At 44.2% G+C, this 23,535-nt stretch overlaps 1 long non-coding RNA gene across 3 annotated transcripts; it reads left to right on the forward strand.

Annotated features, from left to right (window-relative positions):
• Positions 1-5: 5 nt before the first annotated feature.
• On the forward strand, positions 6-11,596 carry LOC146768617 (uncharacterized). 3 transcript variants are annotated; one of them, XR_014951583.1, is made up of 3 exons: positions 6-301; positions 967-1,361; positions 2,137-11,596. It is a non-coding gene; the product is annotated as an uncharacterized LOC146768617 (long non-coding RNA). The 3 variants fall into 3 exon arrangements; XR_014951593.1 differs by lacking the exon at positions 6-301 and having other exon boundaries at positions 689-1,361; positions 2,137-3,030; positions 6,606-11,596; XR_014951588.1 differs by lacking the exon at positions 6-301 and having other exon boundaries at positions 689-1,146; positions 1,241-1,361.
• Positions 11,597-23,535: the final 11,939 nt, after the last annotated feature.

Here is a 23,535-nt window from a genome sequence, read left to right on the forward strand (position 1 = left end):
AGACTCCAGCACTGAGCGCCGAGCAGCAAATAGCTGCACCTGGCTCTCCCCGCGGCTTAAATCCCCCACGGTCCCGCCCCGCGCAGCCGCGCTGGGGCCCCACGCATCTGTGCACACCTGTGTTCACACCTGTGTTCACACCTGTGCTCACACCTGTGCTCACACCTGTGCGGGCCCCGCCCCCCGCCCGTAAATGCGGCGGATCCGCGCCCACCCTGCCTTCTGCGGGGATGCTCGGCCCGGGCTGCGGCGGGACCGGCGCTTGGACCGCCGGAGCGGAGATCCGGATCGAGGCGCTTAGGTGGGATCGGGATCTGGGCCCGGGGATTTGGGTCCTGGCCCTGCCGGTGCCTGCTGTAGGAGCCGGGCAGAGCCGCTTCTTCCTCGGCGGGCGGGTGTGGGTGGCAGGGCCAGAAGTTCGGGGCTGGGATCGGTTGCGGCATCGGGACGGGCGCTGCCGCTCCGCCTGCGGCCGGCGTGGGGCTCGGGTCCCGTTCTCGCTGTGGCCGCTGGGAGCCGGGGCTGTGCCGGTGCCTGGACCCCATCGGCACCGCCGCTCCCGCATCGCCGCCTCCGGCCCCGCGGGCGGACACGGAACCGCCCCGCAGCCTCCGCGGGATGCCGAGCCCACCCCGCCCCGGTAGCCCCGTGGCCACCGCGCTCCCCTGCGAGCAGCAGCGCCCGCCTCCCCCTCCCCCGTGTCCCATCTCCGGGGGACACCCGCCGAACGGGCGGGCCGGCAGCGCTGGGGCCGCTGCTCCCTCTGCGACCGTGCCCGGTGCGGGACTGGAGGAGCCCGGAGCCCCCGAAAGGCAGAGAGCACATCCTGTCTTTGACTCTGCAGGGCAGGAGCTGCCGTGCCCTGCCCGTGGCTCGCGGCGTGCCGAACGCACGTCCCGGCATGGGTACTGGGGCACCAGACAGCGCAGCACAGACACGGCTAAAGGGCTGCCTGTGGCTCCTCAGCCGGGGACTGCTCTGAACAGGCATGCAGGGATGTTTCATCCCGGACAGACACCATCGACAGCCCAGAGGGACCACAGGGAACAGCTGGCATTACCTGGGAATGGAGGCACAGCTGTTTGCAGAGGGGCTCTGACAGCAATTCCTGTTTCTGACCTCCCTGAGCTCCCACACAGCTGCCAGGTATGTCCCAGCCACCCCAAATCTCTTCCCTCTTTTCCAGCCTGAGGCCAACATCCACCAGCAGCATTTAAGCCAAGGCAATCTTCCCTCATAGATACTAAATCCCAAGCAATAGGCCTCGGAGATGCCTTAAAATCAGAGGTTCGAGTGGAATGACATTTGGAAATTTTCAGGGAGCCAGCTGGAAGTGCAGAAGCAATGGAAGGCTTTCACAGGTAGGTCCTACTGCAGGTGTGCTGAAGGCAGGGATGTGCATCTCTTTCCTGAGGGAAAAGGACATGCAGAGGCCACTGCTCTGAAAGGAGCTGAGCTTCTGCAGGAGAGATGTTCTGCCTCAGCACAGGCCGAGAGCACATCCAGCCACTGCCTTGTCCTGCTTTAAAACATCAACTGGAGCCTGAGCTTCAGGGGGTGAAATCGGCTGAATTCCAGGGAACTCTGTCAAGTGACCCCAGACACATCCCTAGGGCTGGGGGATGAGGGTTTTAAATAGCAAGTTCTATAGAATAGAGACCGGTCCTTGTCCCACTGAGCTTCCCGGGAACCTCTGCTGGTTCCTGACTCAGCTGGTGTTAAAGTGGCAGCTCTGCATGGGAATTTCCACTCTCCACCAGGCACCGTCAGGTTATTCCAGCATTCAGCAGGGAATTTGTGGCTGTAGGTATAATTCATCTGAACTAGCAAAGCTGATACTGAACCCCAAATCTGGGCACCACACAGAGAACAATCTTTGTGCTAAAGCCCCTGGGCTGGGAAATTTCAGCAGCCAAATGTATGGAATGATCTAAATCCCAGCAGCCAGCATCCCCCAGAGGGACAATCCAAGTGCCAGGGTGGGACCCCGTGTCCTTCCCCTGCTGCTGGTGGGACAAATTCCCCTCGGCACAGCTGGTGGGGTGGGAGCTGAGAGCAGGAGGGGTGGGTGTGCGGATGGGAGATGAGGCTGCTGGAATATCACCTGGAGCAGCTGAACATGTTCTGTCCCTGCAGGAGCCAGGAACCAAAGCACATCCCTCCTGGCCAGGCTGGATGGGAGATGAGGCTGCTGGAATGTCACCTGGATCAGCTGAACACGTTCTGTCCCTGCAGGAGCCAGGAGCCAAAGCACATCCCTCCTGGCTGGGCTGGAGGGCAGCTGCTTCTGCTCTGGGGAAAACTCCCTGCCCCTGCCAGGAGCGCTGACTCTGATTTTCCTCCAGCTCCTGAACAGTGCCAGAGCCACCGTGAGGGAGTTCAAACCCAAAAAAACCCCACAGCCCACAGCGTGAATGATCCCAGCAGAGAAATGCAGCATTGTAAATAAAAAACTTAAGAGCTCTGTTAAAAAGGCTATGACAACACTGTAATGGGATTCCCAGGAACCTTCTGGTTTGCTCTTGGAATGCTCTTGGTTCTGTTTTTATGTATTTTTAGTCCCTCAATGGGCAGCTTGTAAAATTTATTCTGGAACTTAAGAGGTTGAGCAGGGTTGGCTCTGGATTGACCTTCACCTCTGGTGCCACTTTGTGCAAACACAACTTGGCCAGGCTGGATGAACTCATTACCTCAGCTTTCCCCTCCAAAATATCCCTTACTTATTTCCCTGCCAACAAACTCAGATTTTGCCCCACACTGTCACTCCTCACCTCCCCTTGCCCACACAGTGTCCATTCTGTTCCCCACAGTGTCCTGGTGACACTAGGGAGGTCCCTTTGCCTTTCTCCTGCCCCTTTCCAGCCCGAGGCTGCTCCTCTGCCCTTGTCCCACACAGTGGGGCACAGAAGGGGAAAGGCTCCAGAAAACCTTTCTGCAATTAAGCAACAATTATTTCCAATTCCCTAGTGGGAAGAATATGAACTCACAGCCAATGAGGCCTGACAGGTTCCTCAGTGCCTGTCTGCAGAGGTAAGTACAGCATCTGAAAGGAAAAAAACACAGGAGAAAAATGTGATTTATTTTGCTTCAAAGTTATTTCAAGTTCTTAAAGCCCAACCAACTTTTGCTGTTGATTTTGGTTGGGTGAAACAAAAGCAGTGAGCAGAGGTCGTGCCATTGATGCGGATGTGCCTGATGCTTTCTGGGGCAGAAAAAGTAGATTAAGTTCACCTTATGTCAAGCAGTTATTAAAAAATATTTATAACTGAAACTTATAAATGAAAGAAACATAACACCCTTTAATTACTATAATGTTTCTTCCATGATTTTAACTAATTCTCAGTGTATTTTATAGGACTTAAAATAACACCTCCTCCCTAACATACTCATTAGACAAATTAGACATTAGTGATATTAGACTCATTAGACAAAAAGCCCTAATGCCAGTCTCACGCTTACACATCTAACAAGAGACCCTCCCCATAATCAAACACAAAATCAAAATAACGTACCAAAAGTAGTCCTTACTAACATTAAAAATAGAACTCAACCATATCCAAAAAAACCTTGAAATTTATTTCCTCCAAACACTCTTCAAATTCTAAATCAAAAACTCTTAAAAAAATAACAAAAACCATCAAAATATATTTCAAATATAGAAAAGCCTAACCATATAAATAAATATTTGTCAAAGCCCACAAAAAATATAAAACAATCTAATCAATATTCTACATTAAAAAAAACACTATACAAATTAGTACCATTGTAAATGTAATATAAATAAAACTCTTTTACTAAGAAACATATCTCCCAATAAATAAAAGATATAAGTAATAATCATAACTCAAAAATCTAAAATTTTTACAAAACTAAAACACTTAAAAAACCTTAAATATTTATAAATAACCTCCAATAAGTTAAGTATTAATAAAATCAAACAAAATTAAATTTCAATACATTTAAGTCTAAGTATTCTTAAATTTCATTTTATCACTTTAATATTCTATTAAAATTAAGTTTATTATTCCTTACTATCAAAATTCATTCAGTCTAAATTTAAATGTTATTTAACTTCTCCTAAATTTTATTAAAAATCATTTCTCTAAACTGTAAAGTATATGGTTAATTTTCTTAAAAAAATAAAACAACTCCAATTAAAACAACTAAAATAAAACACTAACAAACACCTATTCAGAAGTAAAAAAAATACAGTTTTTTATATCATCAATTTCATCAAAAATTCTTTTCTTCATCACAATCTCCACTATTTTTATCTCTTATAAATAACACAAAAATAGTAATTGCTATTAATATCACACTATTTACAATTTTTACTCTATATCTTTAATATATAAATATTTTTAAGGCGTCCTAACTTCTTCAAACACTTACTACCAATATACTAATTATATAATGCAAATATAATAATTTTTATAATAAACGTTATTTATAAAATATTATTATATTTACAACCAACATTCATATACTTTACCATGTCTTTATATAATTATCTAAAAAACCACATAAAATTTTTAAATTCTACTTTTTTAATTCTCTATTTATACATCTCTTAAACCAAGTTAACTCTCTAACTAATCTCTACACTAACTCTAATTTAACCTAATATTATCTCACAATTTTAAATGTTTTTCAAAATTAAAAAAAAAAAGAAAAATTAAACTATTAAAAACCTCCAAACTGCTAATCTTATCACTTTCCTTAGAAATTATTACAAAAACACTTAAATAAAAAATCCAACTACAACATTAATTTCTTTTTTTAAGTTTCACACTAGGTAACCAATCTCTCACACTCTCAATATCCAAATCCAAATTCACAGTCCTGTCTAAAACCACTTTCAATTCTTAAAAAAAAAAGTTTACTATATTCAAAACATCTCTATTCCAAAAAAACTTCTAAAAAACCAAATTATTAAATAAGGTAATTAATCCTTAATCCCAAAATTTTTACTCTTAACTACTATTTTTAAAAATATTATATAAAAATATATTCAGTAACATCCACCAATTAAAATTTAAACTATAACCAAACCCTAACTCTACCTAAATAAAATAACAACAAACCCACATACTTTCTACATAAGAAATAAAATTCAAATAATTTTGACTTAACAATTTAACTTTATCAATATAACAAATAAACTTATTTTTAAAATAAACTTTAAAAATCATTATTCAAACATAATTATCCAACCTTCTGCTTATGAAACATTTATCAACTGTTATAAACTCTAAAATAATGTACAATATTTTCATACTTACTGATTATATAATTTCAGATATGTTACTAATTATAGATATTATCAAAATAATTCCTAATTATTATCAATTTCTTCTTTACTACATGCATTATTTTACTCTTATATTTCTTCATACTTATAACTAAAAGTATATAATAATAACAGCTTGCTCATCTAAGAAATCTCTATGCAATTTTATAAAACAAAACTTAACAATACTTTATTTCTCATATCAAAACATAAAGTTTACTTATATCTCAACAACTACAAAAACACAAGTAAATTTCAATAAGAAATAAAATAGTATCTCACAAAAAACACACTCACCAGTCCACAAATAAAAAAAACCAATGTAAATACAAACATAAATTACACAATGTAAATACAAATGTAAATTACACAAACGTAATTACACAGGAATTCCAACTTACACATAACATCTTGTACTACACCCACAAAAAACTCTAAATTTCTTTATAAATATAAAAATCAATATTATAAAAATCTTATTAAATAACTTAAAAATTTTAAAATGCTATCAAATATTATACTTCTACTCTATTTACTTTATTTAATTTTAATTACATCTCTTTACCAATTAACCAACCTAAAACAAACAGTTAAGTAACTTTAACTAAAGTTTCAAGTTTAAATATGTTGTATTTATCTATCATTACTCAAAAAAATCCATTCTTTATTTACTTAATAGACCAATAAAAAAATTACAAATAATCCATATAATTAAAAACCCTTGTATTATTAACTCTTAATATAAAAATAACTACCAATTTAAAACAAAAAAGTAATTTCTCCATCAATAGTAATAAAAATATAAAAGTAATTTTAAGCCTTGAAACTTAAAAAAAATCGTAGCATCACTTTTTATACCACCTATTACTTCAACAACACTAAAACAATTAAATAATTTAAAATAATATCTAAATAAACAATCTAATACTACGTCCCTTACATTAAATGACTTTTTAACAAGTATCAAAAATATTAAACATGCAGTTTTACAAAAAACAGACAATAAATTTTCTTTTATTAACATACAAACAAAAATATAAAAATTTTAATGCAATGTATAAATTTAGCTAATCACTCAAAATCTATTTATAAAAATGTACAACTGTAAGAAATAGCAAAAATAAGAATAAATAATAAAACTTAATTGACAATTTATTTAATAAATAATATGTAACAACATAATTAAAAATCTTATAATAAAATTATGCATTTTAATTATTATAATAATAATACTACTAATGATAACACCTTATTTATGTTAATATGTGCAACAAATGCTTAACAAATCCATTAATAAAAATTGGTTTTAATACAGAAAGAGGGGAGAAGTGGGAATCGGAAAACCAGAAACTCCCACAGACGCTGAAAGATTTGATCTGCCACCTCGGGAGAAGCTGGGATTGATGTACAAATACAAGACACGGACATTAAGCAGAAAAAGAATAAAATAACTTCTGTTTCTGTGGCTGTAATTAAGAGTATGTCCTGAGTGAGTGAGAGAAACTGTGGGTATGATGGTGAAGGGTTTGTAGTGTAGGGGTGGGGTTGTGTGGAGTAAACTGAGTTTACAAGTTCTAACAGAAGCCATTGAACAAAAGTACCTTCAGTGCAGCAGAACTGAGTAAAGGTGATGGGTTAGAAAAGCAAAATAAACCCTGTGGCAGCTGACCCTGGGGTTAGAAAGTTCTGTCCTCACTTGGAACCAAGAGCTTGGGACTGCTCCTGAGCTACAGCCAGCTGCTCACTCTTTAAACCCTCACCGCCGCGAGGCTGGTGTTTATCTCAGCACCGAATCGCAGTCCCATCCCTTCATTGCTAGCAGCACAGTGATAAAAAAATAAAAAAAGATAACTTTGGACAGCAGGGCTCTCTCTGTGTCGGGTTAGGGGCCCTGGGGCCTCTCAGGCCTCGGTCCCTGCAGGAAGCGGGGCGCTCCAGCACGGACAGAGCAGATCCACGGGGTGAGCAGCAAGCTGAGGACAGCAATGAGCAGAACCCATCAGCCTCTCTCTGGGGCTGGGGCTGCATTTTAGCACACAGGTCATACCAGATGCGGGACTTAGAGACCTCAGACTCCTTATCACAAACGAGTTCTGATTTATCTCTCAGGGTGACCTGCACCTCCTCCCCAAAAACCACAGGAATTAGAATTTTGTGCTGGCTTTACAAACTTCATGTCAGCTTTGCAAATGCAAATCCCAGCAGGTCCCTGCTTTCCAGAGCACCACTCCTCAGCGATCTTCCACTTCCCTGGAAACCTGCTCCAGCCCCAGGCTGCACCAAGGTGAGCACAAGTCTGGAGAGGTCAGAACCCTCACCTGGACTGCTGCACTCAGTGCGAGATCCAGCTACAAATGGAATTCCAGAAACAGTCTCCAAAATGTTCCATAATTACACCAGGGCAACAGCTCCAGTGCCAGAGCAGTACCTGCAACCTGCACGAGTCCATGTGCCAGCCCTGGCTCACTGAAAAACACAATAAACCAACATCACACAAGCCTTGTTTGCAGAATTCCTGATCCAAACCCTCACCTGTCCTGCCCAGCACTGAGGGAAATCTGACACAGTATTCATAGGTAACCTTTGCTGAGAGCAGCCATCACCCCAGTCCTCCAGCCTTGGCAAGACTTTGCAGTGAATGGACCCAACTTCTAACCCTGAACCTAAATTTCTGTCATCTTTTGTTAGAAAGATACTGGAGAGTAAATCATACAACAGATTTAAAACCTTGCACAAGGAATAACAGGCCCAGACAAAAAATCAAACCACCCCCATCTCTGCTCCACCCCATTTCTCCCAGTTTTGGGAGAAATATTGATATACTTTGTAAATACTCCCCTTCCCTGCTACACTGTCCACTGCACATCCCTGGAGAGGATTTACTCTGTTTTTTGTGCCCAGCAGCACCTCTGCAGCCCAAATCCCACTCCTCACAGACACAAACTGAGCAGAGCTCAGGCAGTGTTCCCAGCAGCGGATACGATTCCGAGTTCCCTGGATTGCTCATGAAGGCACTCACAGCAATCTCACCTCAGCCCAGACTCTCTGTGTTCAGAGGGAAGCACAGCCCGATGGGACACAGCTCTGGCACCACATTCCCCTTGTTTCTGCTGGCCTGGAAAGCCACAGATAAACCCAGTCCCTCCAGCCCTGCACCCTGAACTCCAGGAGAGCTGGAACTGAACCCAGATCCTGGCTCCCTGCATGGCTGCACTGACATGAACACAGGCTGAGCACTGCCCAGCACCATTCCTCATTTTCCTCCCACTGCTCCCAAATCCTGCCAGCCCTCCCCTGCAGTTCCTGCCCCAGCCCCAGCAGAGGCTGTCACCCAGCCCTGCAGCAGCTGGCAGAGCTGGGAATGCACTGAGAGCTCGGCTCCCCAGACTCCTGAGCCCCAGACCAGTCCTTGGGTGCATGAACAATGCCCAGCCTGTCCCACTGGGCACAGCCAAACACCACAACTCCATCATCCCCAAGGAACTCTGGCATTTGTCTCTTCCGTGCTGCCCTTTTCCAGCACACAGCGGTAGGGCTGGACTATCAGAAATGGCATTCCCATGGCAGTTAATCCCAGCAGACAGAAAAAGAGGAACCCTGCATTCCTCTGACTTACCCCACAGCGTGGGCAGGACCAGGAGCCCTCCAGCGCAGACCTGTTGCCCTGATTTTTAGAAGTGTTTTCTTTTATAGTTCTTTTGAAAGTTTTAAAGTTCCCATAAAACTTCTTCAGCCTTCTGATAATGTTTACATATTTGAGAGTCAGAGTTCCCACACAATTTCATGTATAAAGAGAATAGTTTACATATTTCTCTGTGAGTGGAGAGAAATGATTGATCTTTGCACCAGTGTGGTTGGAGAGGTGGTAATTCCATCCTCCAATCCATGGTCACCTTTAGAATTCTATAAATATAAGATATTCAAATAAAACTTTCTCTTTTGAACTTACCAAGCCTCTTTGTACTCATTTCATGTCCAATAGTAACACAGAGACCTGGTGCTGAAGACTCTTGGCTTTGGCTGCTTAAACACTGAAGCTTCTGGCAAAGATGGGAGGAGTTTAATGATTTTTCCTGTCCTGAAAGAGAGGAGGAAAAGAACATTAAGTCCACTGTGGAAGTCAAAGGATCCCGGCTTTCACACTTCTGCTGTGATTGCTCACTATGGGGTTTTATCCGTGAGAGGTGACACCAATTCAAATATAAAAGTGCCCTTTTCCAGCATTTTTATTCCTAACTATTTTAGACATTAAAAGGAAGCTAATTTTTCTTATTGCAATCTTAGCCTAATTTTAACAGAACCATTTTTATCTCAAGCCCCACTTGTCAGTCATTCAATCCTTTACCATTGGACATTATACAAAGAAAGGGACACCTGGGTTGCTGTGTCATAAGAAATCCCAAATAGAAACCTGTCCAAAACCTCAAAGAGAAAAGTTTCAAGGCACTCCAGAGCACAGACATCTGCTCATGCCTTGTCAGGCCACACCAGTTCTGTCACATCCACCTGAGCTACACAGGCGAGGCAAAGGCTGCCCTTCCTCCTAGGGAACACTGTCTGAGACCACAGACAGCCATCCTGGGTGAAATGAATGAAATTAAAATGTTTTCTGGCAGAAAATGAGTGTCTATAATCAGGACTTCTGGACAAATTTAGTAACACCACTTTCATGTGATAAATACAGGCCATGCCCATCCTTCCAGCCCAGGTGAAAGCAGGAAGGAGAACTACAGGAAAAGCAGGAAGACAGAGTCCCTTATTTGGATATATTATAGAATGCCCCTTGTTCAGCTGTTTTCCTTTGCTCCTAAGCTTTGGCTTCACCCCCTCTCCAGAGGGGCAGGGAATTCCTCCAGGGTGAGGGGAAGTCTGGTCCCACTCCAGGATGTGTCCAGTAAAGGAGGGAAGTTGTTTAGAGTAACTGACCAGTGTTTTTGTTACACACAAAAATCAAACAAAAAACCACTGAATTGGACTACATTGAGCTGCAACACAAAGTGTTCACAGCAGGCAGGACCCAGAAGTACCATTTCACTTGGTTCTTCTGCTCACATGCATTTTAATTCTGCTTTGCTTCACAGCTGCTATTCTGCCAAGGCCATTTCCATTTTCAGAAGCCTGTGTCATGTGTAGCCAAGGCTGGAAATCCTCACTTAGGATTTCCACGTCACACCTGGATTTGCCAGGAAGCACGTGCACACACGTATGCCCATTTCTGTGATATGTCAGTCAGAAGTTGCCACGTTTTGTCCCCACTTTGCAAGAGCAGATCTCTGCCAGCCCTGGCTAGCTCTCCACGGGTGATAGGGCAGTGGGAGGTACTCTCTGCTGAGCCCAGCAGGGTTTTAGAGAGTGCCTTTGTGGGTCCAAGGACACTGCTGATCCCACCGGCAAAGAAGGAGGCAACACTCTTCTGAGGATAGGTCCAAGATTTATTGTGACTCTAAAGAAAGCCCAAAGGTCCAACCGTTCTCAAACAGATCCAACAGAAGAGACTGAGCTCTGAGCCTCAAACAGGCCTTGATATAAGGAGGGTGGGGAAACCCAATCAGCCAATGGGAGAAGACATGGGAGTGGCCCGCTGAGGGAAGGACAACTGGGGTATCCACTTAGGAGGGAGGAGGGGAGGAGCCCCAGGCCATTGTCCAGTCACCTGGGAGGGGTCAGGGGCATGAGTCAGGGTTTTTGGGATTGATGGGACACAGGGACTGACGGGAAAACTTGGGATGAACCAAAAGGGCACAAGGGGGGGTACAGAGGGATAAACCATTTTGAACATACATACAGTAGAACCTAAAAACACAACTCCACAAGAAGTCATGCAACCCAGTAACTTGCTTCTCACTGCACCACTTAGAAATACATTAAAAAGACAGGAAAAAAACCCCAACCAAACAACAACCCACAAAAGAGAGAGCTTAGTGCAGCACTGTTGTGGCGCGGCATGCGCTCCTCTCGCCGCGGCACTCCGAGCCGTGCCAGGCTGGGCGGTGAGGGAAGAGAACGGGCGGCCGCTTCCCCCTGCAAGCTCTGCAGTTCAGTTCGTGGCGCGCGGGGACAGACAAAGGCGACACGGGACTTGGGGGATGAACGGGATGGTTTTATTCAGTGAGCCCCAAGACCCCCTCGGGGGCGGGAGCAGAGGTTTTATACAGAACTCAGGAGGACGGGTGTAGGAACAGTAACCACTAAGGGAATAGCAGGGGAGGAGTTTAGGGCAGAACTAACATGACAGGGAAGGTTCCAGGGAAAGGGGCAGGGAAAGGGAGGATTGGCAACTTGGAGATGAGGGGGTTTTTAGGGATGGGGGGGGGGAAACAGATATTAAACAAATATCAGATTAAAGACACACCACCGCATCTCCCTCTTTTCTTTTACAAAAGGAAGGAGAATTCTGTGGTTTAAGCAAATGAATATAACATAAAATTATATGATAACTTTGTAAATTACTTAAAGGACATGAAAGACACATTATTGCATTTATAGGGCAGGAAGAGTAGTAACATCCTAAATCAGACATAAGACTGTACAAAACTTGCTGTTTTGCTGCTCTGAGTAACAAACTAAAACAATGTAAATAATTGAAACTATTGAAATAGAATGAAATAATTGACAGAAATTAAACTAAAAAATTTAATTAGAATGATTAAAATTACAACTATCTAATTTAAATAAAATAATTAAATGGAATTATTGGAATTAAATATAATAAAAGATCAACTAAATATAACTAATAAATTTTTAAACTTCGCAGCAATGCAGCAAGCCTGAAGCGATATACTAGTTATGCGATTCCTGTAGCAATAATGGTTAAAAACACAGCCTTTAAGTCAAAAAATATTAGAAAAGACTGAATTAATTATAATTATAACAAAACAACTTAATATAAAATCAAATTGTAACATTACATATTATTAAAAAAAAAAAGTTGAAAGACATAAAAAAATGATAAACTAATTGTGATTATAACATATGAAACATATAAAAACTTCATCTGGAATATATAAAATTGTCCTAAACAAAAGTCCAAATTAAGGGTACAAAGCACAGCAGGATTTGTGAATTCATCTGATTTAAAACTTGCTTCGTTACGGCATTTGCGATGTTCAGCTTCTTAAATTCTTAAAGCAGAGTCAGCGGATAACGGCGCTTGTCTTAAAGCAGAGTCAGCGGATAGCGATGTGGTTTGTTCAATTTGAATGTTTGTTTGCGAGGTGGGCATAATATCTTGAGTATTAATTAACTGGGATGGTATTTCTTTCTATAAAATATAACTCAACAAATAGATTATTCAAAAAATAATTAAAAGAAAAAAGAGGAATTCGTAGTTAAATAAAAAGGAGTATTGGGTAGGGTACATTAAGGAATAGGATAGGGGAATCAGACAATCACTTAATTAGTGATTGCCATGATTAACAGGAGGTATCGGTAAGGGGTGGACCGGGGTTTCGCCATTTTAGGGGGAAGACAAAATGGCGGATCTTCAGTCCCGGGTTTCGGCTCCATTTCCTCGGAAGAAGATCCCTCCCGACCTTCCCCCCGGAGGAAGAGCCAGAAGAAGGATTGGGGAATATCCAACCCCGCCTCCCCACAATAGGGACTAGCCTCATGCAGGGACGGTGCAGGGCTATTGGGAGAGAAATGGGACTGGTGGGAAACCAGGGGCGGAAAAGAAGGGTCAAGGCGGGAAAATGGGTTCCAAGCGGTGTGGCCAGCGCCATCTTGGGAGGGGGTGCCAGATACACTGCACTTGGCCTGAGCAGTGTCCGGCAGGGCACTTGGGGTGGCTCGGCCACAGCAATCCCCAAGGGAGGATAGGAAAGGGTTTTAGGAAAGTCCGAGGGGATGGGGATATAGGGAGCTTCACAGAAGCAAAAAGGGGAAATTTATAGGGGGGGGGGGGGCCCAACGCAGCTGGATGTCGGCGCAATGCGTGGGTGTAAAGGGTCTCTTTTAACAACTCTCCTATAGCTAACGTGTCGCCCTCTTAGCTGTTCCCTACTGATGTCTTTTCTACCCCCTCCGTCCAGCCCAGAATGGGGAGGGGAGGATAGAGAAGACAACATTTTCGAGGAGAAGAAAAAGCGATCCAATCTAGGTCCCCACAGAAGACTAGGCGAAGAATAGCACTCAGTGCTAGCTTCCCCCAGAAAAGGAAAACCCACCCGCCTGCCAGGGACATGCACGGCTACAGCCCCAGTCTGGGCGCAGACGGGGGTTAAAACGCAAAAAAAAAAAAGTGGCAGACCCAGCCGCCCGTCGGGGCGATCCCCACCCCGTGTAGCCTTCCTTACCTTGCAGGCTCGGACGGAGATGGCTTGAATCTTCTCTTCGACTCGATGGAAAAGTCGCGCTAAAAACTGGGGATGTTCCTTCCCGGTTTTGGCCCTTCCGGAGGCCTGGGTGTTCCCGTTAAACCAAGACTCGTCCCCGAAGCCTTGGTTTCGGCCACTATCAGCCTCCGGTGGTCTCACTGCAGATGCTGACCGAGGAACGAACCTCTTCTCGGTCAGCCCCTCTTCAGGCTCCCCCGAGCCACTGCCAAAACCGCTCTCTGTGTCCTCGGGTAAGACTGCCCGCCAAAAAGCTCTGCAGCCCGGCTGCCCGTGCAGCGCGGCTGCTCCAGGGCGGGTAGATGGCGAGAACAAAGAGGTCCCGGAGCCTCAATCTTTTTCGCTCGGCGCTCAGCTTCTCATAGCATCTGGCAGAGCTTTTACGGCCGTAGATTTTCCTCTTCCCTCCTTCTTCTTCTGTGAGGCGGGCGCCCCCACGAATTTGCCCGTTTTTTTTACAAGACGAAGGAGGGAACCATCCTCTTGCTACCATATGTTGTGGTGCGGCATGCGCTCCTCTCGCCGCGGCACTCCGAGCCGTGCCAGGCTGGGCGGTGAGGGAAGAGAACGGGCGGCCGCTTCCCCCTGCAAGCTCTGCAGTTCAGTTCGTGGCGCGCGGGGACAGACAAAGGCGACACGGGACTTGGGGGATGAACGGGATGGTTTTATTCAGTGAGCCCCAAGACCCCCTCGGGGGCGGGAGCAGAGGTTTTATACAGAACTCAGGAGGACGGGTGTAGGAACAGCAACCAATAAGGGAATAGCAGGGGAGGAGTTTAGGGCAGAACTAACATGACAGGGAAGGTTCCAGGGAAAGGGGCAGGGAAAGGGAGGATTGGCAACTTGGAGATGAGGGGGTTTTTAGGGATGGGGGGGGGGAAACAGATATTAAACAAATATCAAATTAAAGACACACCACCACACAGCACCATCTTAATGTTCTGCTCAATGGTGGAGAGAAAGGAGGAGGAAAGCTGTTCTTCCAGCACTCACAGTTCTGGACCAAGAAACAGCCAATATTGCCCTCACCTGCAGCTTCCCTCCTTGCTTCAGCCATACCCTGACTTCTGAGGAACCAGAGGCACCACACAACCTAAAACTGCCAGCACCCACACCCACCACTAGTATGGACATCTTCATGTTCCACTTTTGGCAAACAAACCCCAGGATGTTTTTGCTTTCCTGACAGATTTGGCAAATATCATTGACACTTATCAAGGCAACAGACACCCTGTATGGCTCCGGGGTCAGATCCCCTTTGGCACAAAAACCCGAGAGAAGACTCCAGCAGCAAATTGAAATCCCAGACAGGCAATGAAGGCCTGTTTCTGGCAGGCTCCTTTTGGCTTTCAGGGCAGAGGAAAGGCTTTTAGACCTTTTGCATCCATGTGAAAAGCCCACACTGAGCACTTGGTTTTAAAGATGTTGCACTTAATGTTACAGACACAGAATTGCTCTGGGGTTTGGCATTTCCTGCACTCACACAAACACATTAAAAGAATTAAGTGCAGGGTCCTGAAGTTCAGTTATTCCAATTCTGTTTTGGTAGGGTCACTTGACATACCAAAACCCACAGCAACACTTAAAAAATAAAAAGCAACTTCCCCCTTACCCCCAAACTTTCAGTTTTCCAGTTTAGGGGTCCTCTTAAGAACAGGCTAAAGAAAAGAAGAAAAATAGACCAAGACCTACCATCACCTAGTGTACCAACCACCTGTTTTCGATAGATTTTCCTTACAGCTGTCAGATGTCTTTTCTAAGAAAATAAATTTGTACGTGTAAAAACCCATCCAGTAGGCAGATGTTTTTGAGCCCACACCTCGCAGGTAAAAGATCAGAAGAGGAGTGGCACAGAGGGATACAATGGTGCCCAAGAGAGGTCCAAGCTGATGTATTTGGCCAGGATTATTTGAACCCAAAGTGCTCTACAGCTGCCCCAAGCCCGGAGTTTGCAGAAACAAAATGAGCTCCCCCTCCTGCCTCATTTTCTGCCCTCTCTGATCAAGGGAGAATCACAGCATGCAAATGATGGCAGAGAAATGGTGAGACCTGTCCAGTGCCCCCAGGAGGGCTGGCACCAGGGCTCATTCCCTCCTCTGGCTGATGGAACATATACCTAGCTGTTCTGGGATTTAGGAAGCAAAGCCCAGTTTTTCCACTTGCTGTTCCACTCCCTCCCACATCTGCACAGCAGGAATATTGCTGTGTTCTGCATCACACCCCAGAGCAGCAGCCCTGGGAGTGCTGCTGGAACCCAGAACACCCTCCCCTTCTCAGACACCAACCTGACTAGTCAGCCCCACACTCCTCCAAGGTCAGAAAAACCACAAACTACTAAAAAATGGGTATTTTATACCAAATAGGATCCATTTCAGAGGTCAAACATCTCACACTGTATTCCTGGGCATTCTCGAGGCTTTTTGACACAAAAGTAGAACTTTCCACATGAAGGACGATTTACCTTGTAACACTATCCTCCGTAAAACTTCCTAGGGAACAGCTCAGGCAAAATGAACAGGGCTTATGCCTTTATTAATGTTCATCTCTATTAAAAAGATCGGCTGGGCAGGGGGCTCGACACGGAGCTCACCCCCGCTGTTGTAGCTTTTTCCAGGTAGCTGAAGGGGGAGAAGGCCTGCAGTCTGTCCCTGAAGTCTTCATGGCACATGGGTAGCTGAAGGGTGAAGAGGTGTCCAGTCTGTAGCTGAAGTCCCAATCAGCAACTGTCTCCTCTCCTCTCCTCGTGGCACACTGGTAGCCAAAGGGTGAAGAGGTGTGCAGTCTGTTGCTGAGGTCCGGATCAGCAGATTGTCCTCTCTCCTTTCCTCCTGGTAACACCAGGAAGAGCTGCTTCTTTGTTCCTGCTTTCCACAGCCCAGTCCAGTCCTATGTAGGCTATGGTGACAGATCAAACATGGACTGGGGATGTGGTTCCCGTCCAGCCCCCTCCACTGTACCCAGCCCTCCATTTAGGGGTGTTTTCATCCCCAAAACCCCCTCCCATGATTCCACAGGTTCCTTTATTTGCATCCCAGTCCTAGAATGGCAATGTAGGTGCGGGGTGGAGGTGATCCCCAGATGGTTTAGAGAAAAAAAAAGAGCAATTAGCTAATTAACATTTCAGTATCAGTACTTAGCTCAAGCTAGCAGTGTCCCAGTACTGCCATGGGAACCAGCAAGGCTGTTTTATTCATAACAAATCCCTCCTCTATTTCTTTGATCAGGCTTAAGCCCACATCAACTTACAGTCTCTAGCTTTTGAGGGCTAGCTTTTTTTTGGTCATTCTTCCAATCTCTAGAAATGAAATAAGATTTAACTAGAAATTTTTTTCCAGTTAACTTCTTTGGCTAAAGAACAGTTATTCTTATTAAACAGTTACAAATTACTTAAACTTTCTCTATGGTACTTTAACTCAGAAACGGTTATTAACACCCTACTGTATACCAGTTTCTAGCAAGTCTTCTTTAAAGTTAATTTAAGTCTTCTAGTCCTTTAATTACCATCCATGCACAAGAGGAGGTGAGTGACCCTGTTGTGTCTAGTCTGTTGTCTGGGGTGGCACCGGTCCTTTTACTCTGGTGACGTGGGTCCAGCCTTTTTCTTGGGTTCGCACCGCAGTGTGTGTGTGAGTAGCACCTGGAAAGGTCCTTCGAATTTGGGGGTTAATGGGGTGGTGGTGTTCCAGGACTTTATTAACACCCAGTCCCTGGGACTGATGTTGTGGGCATTGGTATCTAGAGGGGAAGTTTGGAGGAGATACCCTTTCTTTCTCAGGCCTTCTAGGGATCTTCCTATGATTTTTAAATATTTCTGAGTTGCTGCCTCTCCTTCTAAATAATCTGCAGTACTGAAAGGGGTGGTTAGAAAAGGGAGTCCAAACATCATTTTATAAGGAGAAACCCCTATGCTGGACAGAGGTCTTGCTCTGATGCGCAAGAGAGCAAGAGATAAGCACTTGAGCCAATTCATTTTTGTTTCTTCAATTAATTTAATTATCACACTTTTAAGAGTTCTGTTCATCTTTTCTACTCTTCTAGAGCTTAGAGGATACCATGGGGTGTGCAATGTCCACCTTATCTCTAGGGCTTTTCCACAAATGTGGACCTCGGTCCGAGTCAATGTTATTGACTAGCCTGTATCGAAGTATGATGTGTTCTAAGATTATTCTTGCAACTTCTTGCACCGTTTTCTTTTTGGTTGGGAAAGCCTCCACCCAGTGGGTGAGATGATCTACAATGACTAGTAAATGTTTGTACCTTTGCACAAAGGGCATTTCAGTGAAATCTACTTGTATGTTTTGGAAAGGCCTTAAAGCCAGTTTTCTTCCCCCATGTGCTGTTTTTCTTATTACCTTTTGGTCAGTTTTCAGGCAAGTCCACACCCTCTTGTGACTGCCTTTGCTAGATCATATACTCTAATACACAAATTCTTTCGTAAAAAGTGGTCACACAAACTTTGGATACCCCAGTGAGTCAATTCATGTAACTCTACTAGTACTCTTCAAACTAGGGCTTTATTTAGGAACTGATCCCAAATGCATATTGCGAGTCTGTGTAAATAGTTCCTTGGTCTCCTTTTAACAGGTCTAATCCCCTTTTCAACGCATAGACTTTGCAACACTGGGCTGACTAGTTTGAGGGCAGTTTCCCTTTTTCTGCGACTTTCATGTTTTACCTGTCTATGACAGCATATCTTGAGGCTCTTTTATTTCTTATTACTCTTGAGTATCTATCTATAAAAAGGGATTTCTTGTATGGCAGGGGTATATCTTTTAAATCTTCTCTCACTTTGGTCTGTAGAATCATTGAGTTTAATACAATCATGCTCTAGATTAGCCAGAGGCTCTCTGGCAAGAAACTGTAAGGTTTAGATATTTGGAGGTGACTAAGTTACTTGTGTTCACTAAGATGATCTCATACTTCAATATTCTGGAGTCAGTTAACTACTGCTGTATTTTTTTGCTTAGTACTGTTTTGAGATTGTGGGGGTGTGGACTTTAATTTACTCCTGTAGGGTCAACTTTTGGGCTTCTTCTATCAGGATAGCTGCTGCTGTGATTACTTGCAGGCAAGTTGGTTATCCTCTGGCTACTGAGTCTAGTAGTTTTGAGAGGTAGACGCTGGAATAGACAGGAAATATGACATTCTCTTAGGACTTAGTTTCTTATACTCTTCTCTAATTATGTGACCTAGGTAGGTCACTTCAGATTCTACAAATTGTAGTTTTTCTTGGGATACTTTTAGGCTATTTTCTCCTAGGAAATTTAGGAGTCGGTTAAGCCAAATTGCTGGGGTCTCATCCTTCTCTTGAGTGCTATCAAAAGTCAATTTCATGTTGCTTCGCCTAGGGATAGACTCTTTGATCCCTCTTACCATGACGGACATATAGCCTCTTGTGTTTTGCCTTCCTTCTTCCTAGTTGGGATTCCAGATGGGGCTTATTAAGGGTCTCTTTTGGTCCCCTGGGGGCCCAGGTTTATTTTCTCTTTTCCATATCTTCACCCCTGCTGTCTGGATCATCTAGACCTCTTCTGGAGAGAACGCTCTCCCCAGGTATAAATATTCAGCTTAAGAAATTGGTCTAACTGCTTAGATATTCTAACGGGGTCTTCTACTAATTTTTTTTTTTTTTAGCTCTTCCTTAAATCCCCAGATTTCAGAAGGTGTCAAAGGTGCCTCTACAAACTTAACTCTTTCAGCTGTTCTACCCATAGGAATTTCCCTAAAGGGAAGACACCAGTAGTGGAGACAGATGCTTGTTGGAGGCTAGGGGGCATGTCAAGTGGTGAACTAACCCTGGGCAAGGGTGGTCTCAGTTCTCAAGTGGGAGGAGGCAAGGAAACGCTAGTTGGAGAAGGGGAAGAGGGAGTTGGGGAGATTAACTGTGGGAAAACAGGGGAAAGGAATCAGGGACTCAGTAGGAAGGATCAAAGGATTAACTAGGGAAACTGTTGGAGAGTTAACAAGAATAGAAAGGGGTGGGTCCCATTTTTTTCCTTTTTTTTTTTAGTCTCTTCCTTTCTATTCTCTTTGTCTTCTTCTCTATTTCTTTGTAAGTTGTATATTCTCACAGTCCCATCATTTCTAGAGTTCTCCAGCTAGCAAGCTGCATAGGATAGTTGTTCTACATCAAGGTCTTCTCGGGCTTCTAGGTGTTAGTTTAACTGATTATCCATCTACTGATTCTGATTTCCTATTTAGGTCATCCCAAAAAGCAAGGACGAGCAAATGGGACTGGCTCCCACTATTGCTGTGTGAAGGCTTTTTACAAGCTGCTGTGTTGATGTCATCTTTTTTTCACTCCAAGCTTGGCTTTTCCCATCCTTTTCCCGTGGCTGCTGCATTGGGTGTCCCCAGGGGGGCTGGGTTCCTCAGCAGGGGTCTTAGGAGTTGCTATGAATTCTGGTTTTTCTGAAGGAGTATGGAGGTGTGCTATCGAATCAGCTCTTTTCTCTCCTGAAAAGCTTTCCAACTGTGACCACCCACATGTCTGTGTGTTTTAATCACCTAGCCAGACGCACTAAAGTTTTTACTTTCTAAGTCAAACCTGAAGCAGATGACTGTTTGCTTTGTGTGTGTGAGAAGTGTCATTTGTGCTGGAGAGCTGCAGTGGGGAAGAAAAAATGGACTAAACATGTTCTGGGGATGGACACAGAAGGAAACACTTGCACAGAAAGGCAAGGCACTGACAATTCCAGAGGAAAAATGAGAGGTGGTTGCTTCCAATCCATGGGGACTTTCCTTTGGAATGATCAATCAGAGAGTGTATGGAAGCAGAGAGCATCTTCTGGCTATTTCTGCTCTGTAACCTTCTCTCTGGTGTCACAGGTCTGTGCTGGAGAGTGGGAGAACAGTCCCCACTGTTGCCGTGTCCTCAGTGGGCAGAGAGCTCTGACCTCAGCCAGATGGGCTGGTGAGTATTGAAACAATCACTGCCCCTTCATGAGCAAGTTGTTCGAAGGAGTCATCAGCAGGAACGGCTTTTAGCCAGCTTCAGTTCCATTTCTTTTTCAGTTTCTGTTTCTGGGTGTTTTGATCCTGACATCGCCAAACCCTCAAGTTTGCTGAATTAGAGCTCTTACCTGTATGCACATTCAACCCCTGGCCCTGCATGCCCTTGTCTCCCATGCTAATTAGGTCCCCGCCTTTCTGAGAATGTGTGGTTTTGCTCTGGTGGTCATGTGGGGGTTCCTAGTGGTCTCTGGGCTGAAAGCTGTGGGTCTTCCTCGTGTCTGAACTTTTGAACCCTTCCTCTCTGAGCATGTGCACATGTGCTTTTGGTCTCTTGGTGCTTATCTGTGCATCTCTGGCAATTGGGAGACATACAGTGTTCTTATCTAGATTTCTTGCATTCCTGGGTACTGTTTATTTATGTAAGAAGCTTCAGAAATTTACATTTCCTTTGGCCTTTGACCCATGGTAGAGATTTCTTATTTAAAAGGTTAAAATTCAACACATAACCCTACAAGCTAAAATATAAATGCTTAAGTGAACTCCAAAATCTCTATTTCAATTCTTTCTGTCACACCAGTATTTGGACCTGAGGAAGGAACTGGGTTTCTTCCAGCTTTTCTACAGTTTTGATTTTGAGGTAAGGGTCCATTTTAGGTATCCAGTAATTCTTCAGGAATGTATTAAAAACAGCCATAAAAATACAATGAAACCTCATTCTCCCACAGGTAATTAATTAGAAGCATATTTCTTATGTTTCATATTGGAATTTAAAATGTTTTTTTCCATGGGGTTTTTGTTGTTTTCTTAATACTAATGCACAATGAGTTGTGTTGTGTATGCTCTGTGAGCACAAGAAAAAGAATATTCTGCCCTGGCTAGCTACAATTCCTCTTTGAGTTTAGATTAGTAACTTTGAATTCAACTGAAGTATTTTAGAAACAGCAACTTCTAAAATTCCATTTCCAGTGCATGTTTGGGCTGCAGACTGACTCTTCCCAGTGGTTGTTAGTGGTTACATTTGATAGGAGTGGATATGGAGAAGTCCAGAACAAGCTGTGACAAGTCCTGAGCTGGCACTCAGAGGGAACCAGGGTTTTGTGCTCTTAGGAGCAATTATTCTTTGGAAATATCTACATGTCTGATAGTGGTATTTTTCTTTGTGGCTTCCAGTACAAAACAGAGCATGAGTGGATCCTCAGATTTCTTGGGGGAAGGGCTGCGTGACAAACATTGCTATGATCTTTATGACTACCAGAGGATTTTCCAGATCATTCTTTCCTTTTTCAACTGTCCTTTGTGTGATGAGGACTCCCAGGTAAGAATTTAAAAGAAAGTTCCAAAAAACCCCAAACCACAGAAGCTTGCATGGCTTTGAGATCTCAAGTACCAAACAGAAAGAAACAGCTGACTCTGCCTTGGTCCGCTTGAAAATCTGTAACTTGTTGGTTTTGTGTATGTGTGTGGGGGGAAATAATTGCTTGTCTCTAAATCAGTCCCATCTTTATCCCCTGAAACTGGAACAGGTTCCTGCCATCATGGAGCCTCACATGGGTGCTGTGGTTTTGCTTCTGCAATCGGGGCCTTTTCTTTTTGCGGTCTCTATTCCACAGCCAGCACATTTGTTACCTGAACAGTGCTTCAGCAGGAGGGAAACTCACATGCCAGGAGCACTCAGGTTTGGGAGCATCCACCCTGAGTATTTCAAGTATCAAAACCTTGGACAAAAAGAGAAAATTGTCTTGCTACCTGAATACTTCTTGTAAGAGCAGCACCGGTAGTATGAAGCATTGAAGGGAGAATGTCTTTCCTTCTCTGGAGTTGCTGAGAACAGGTGGTGTTCATTTTACCTGGAAGTTGATCAGATACCAGACAAATTGCTAATTTTAAGTTAGATAATGAGATCTCATTCTCTCTCATTTTATTCTCTCTTTCTCTCCCTCCCTCTCCTGTTTTTCCCTCTCTTTCTCTCCCTCACTCTCCCACTCCTGTTTTATTTTCTCTTTCTCTCTCTCAGCTTTTTCTCTTTCTCTCCCACTCTCTCCTGTTTTTCCCTCTCTTTCTCTCCCTCCCTCTCTATCCCTCTCTCCCTCCCTTTCCCTTGGGGTTGCAGTCTCCTTTTCTCCCAAACTCCCAAACCACCAGCCAGATTTCCCCCTTTGGACCTGTCATTTTGAAATGAACAGGGTCTATGCCTTTATTAGTGTTCAGCTCTTTATTAAAAAGTCAGCTCAGCAGGGGGGTGTTGTAGCTTCTCCAGTAGCCGAAGGGTGAGAAGGCTGCAGAGTCTGTCCCTGGAGTCTCCGTGGCACGCTGGTAGCCAGAGATGCAGAGGTGTCCAGCCTGTATCTGCAGTCCCGATCAGCAGAGGATCCTCTCTCCTTTTCTCCTGCCACACTGGTAGCCAAAGGGTGAGGAGATCTGCAGAGCCTGCTGCCGAGGTCCAGCAGCAGCTATCCCTCTCCTTTCCTCCTGGTAACACCAGGTAAAGTGTCTGTTTTCCTTGTGCCGGCTTCCCACAGCCCAGTCCAGTCTGGTCCTCTGCAGGTTATGGTGACAGGTCAAACACAGACTAGGGATGGGGTTCCCTTTTCCCCAACCAGCACACCCATCCAGCCCCCTCCACTGTGCCCCTCTTTTTCATTTAGGGGTATTTTTCATCCCCAAAACCCCCTCCCATGATTCCACTGCATTATTTTGCATCCCAGTCCTAGTTTGGGTGGGGCTGTAGGTGATTCTCAGGAGCAATTGGCTAATTAACATTTCAATGCCAGTAGTTAGTTCGAGCCAAGTGTCCCAGCCAGGCTGTTATGAACAATCATAACAATTTCACCCTGAAGTTCAGAACCTCAGCCTTGTGCTGGTCTCTTTCAGGACCCAGACTGCCTGGGCTCTGCAACAAACCTGCCCCAAATCAATAGAGACACTAAAACCCATTCCAAAGGTTCACACCCACAGCTT

Source organism: Lonchura striata, chromosome 1 (genome assembly GCF_050655825.1).
Source record: "Lonchura striata isolate lonStrDom1 chromosome 1, ASM5065582v1, whole genome shotgun sequence".
In the NCBI taxonomy this organism is placed as follows: domain Eukaryota; kingdom Metazoa; phylum Chordata; class Aves; order Passeriformes; family Estrildidae; genus Lonchura; species Lonchura striata.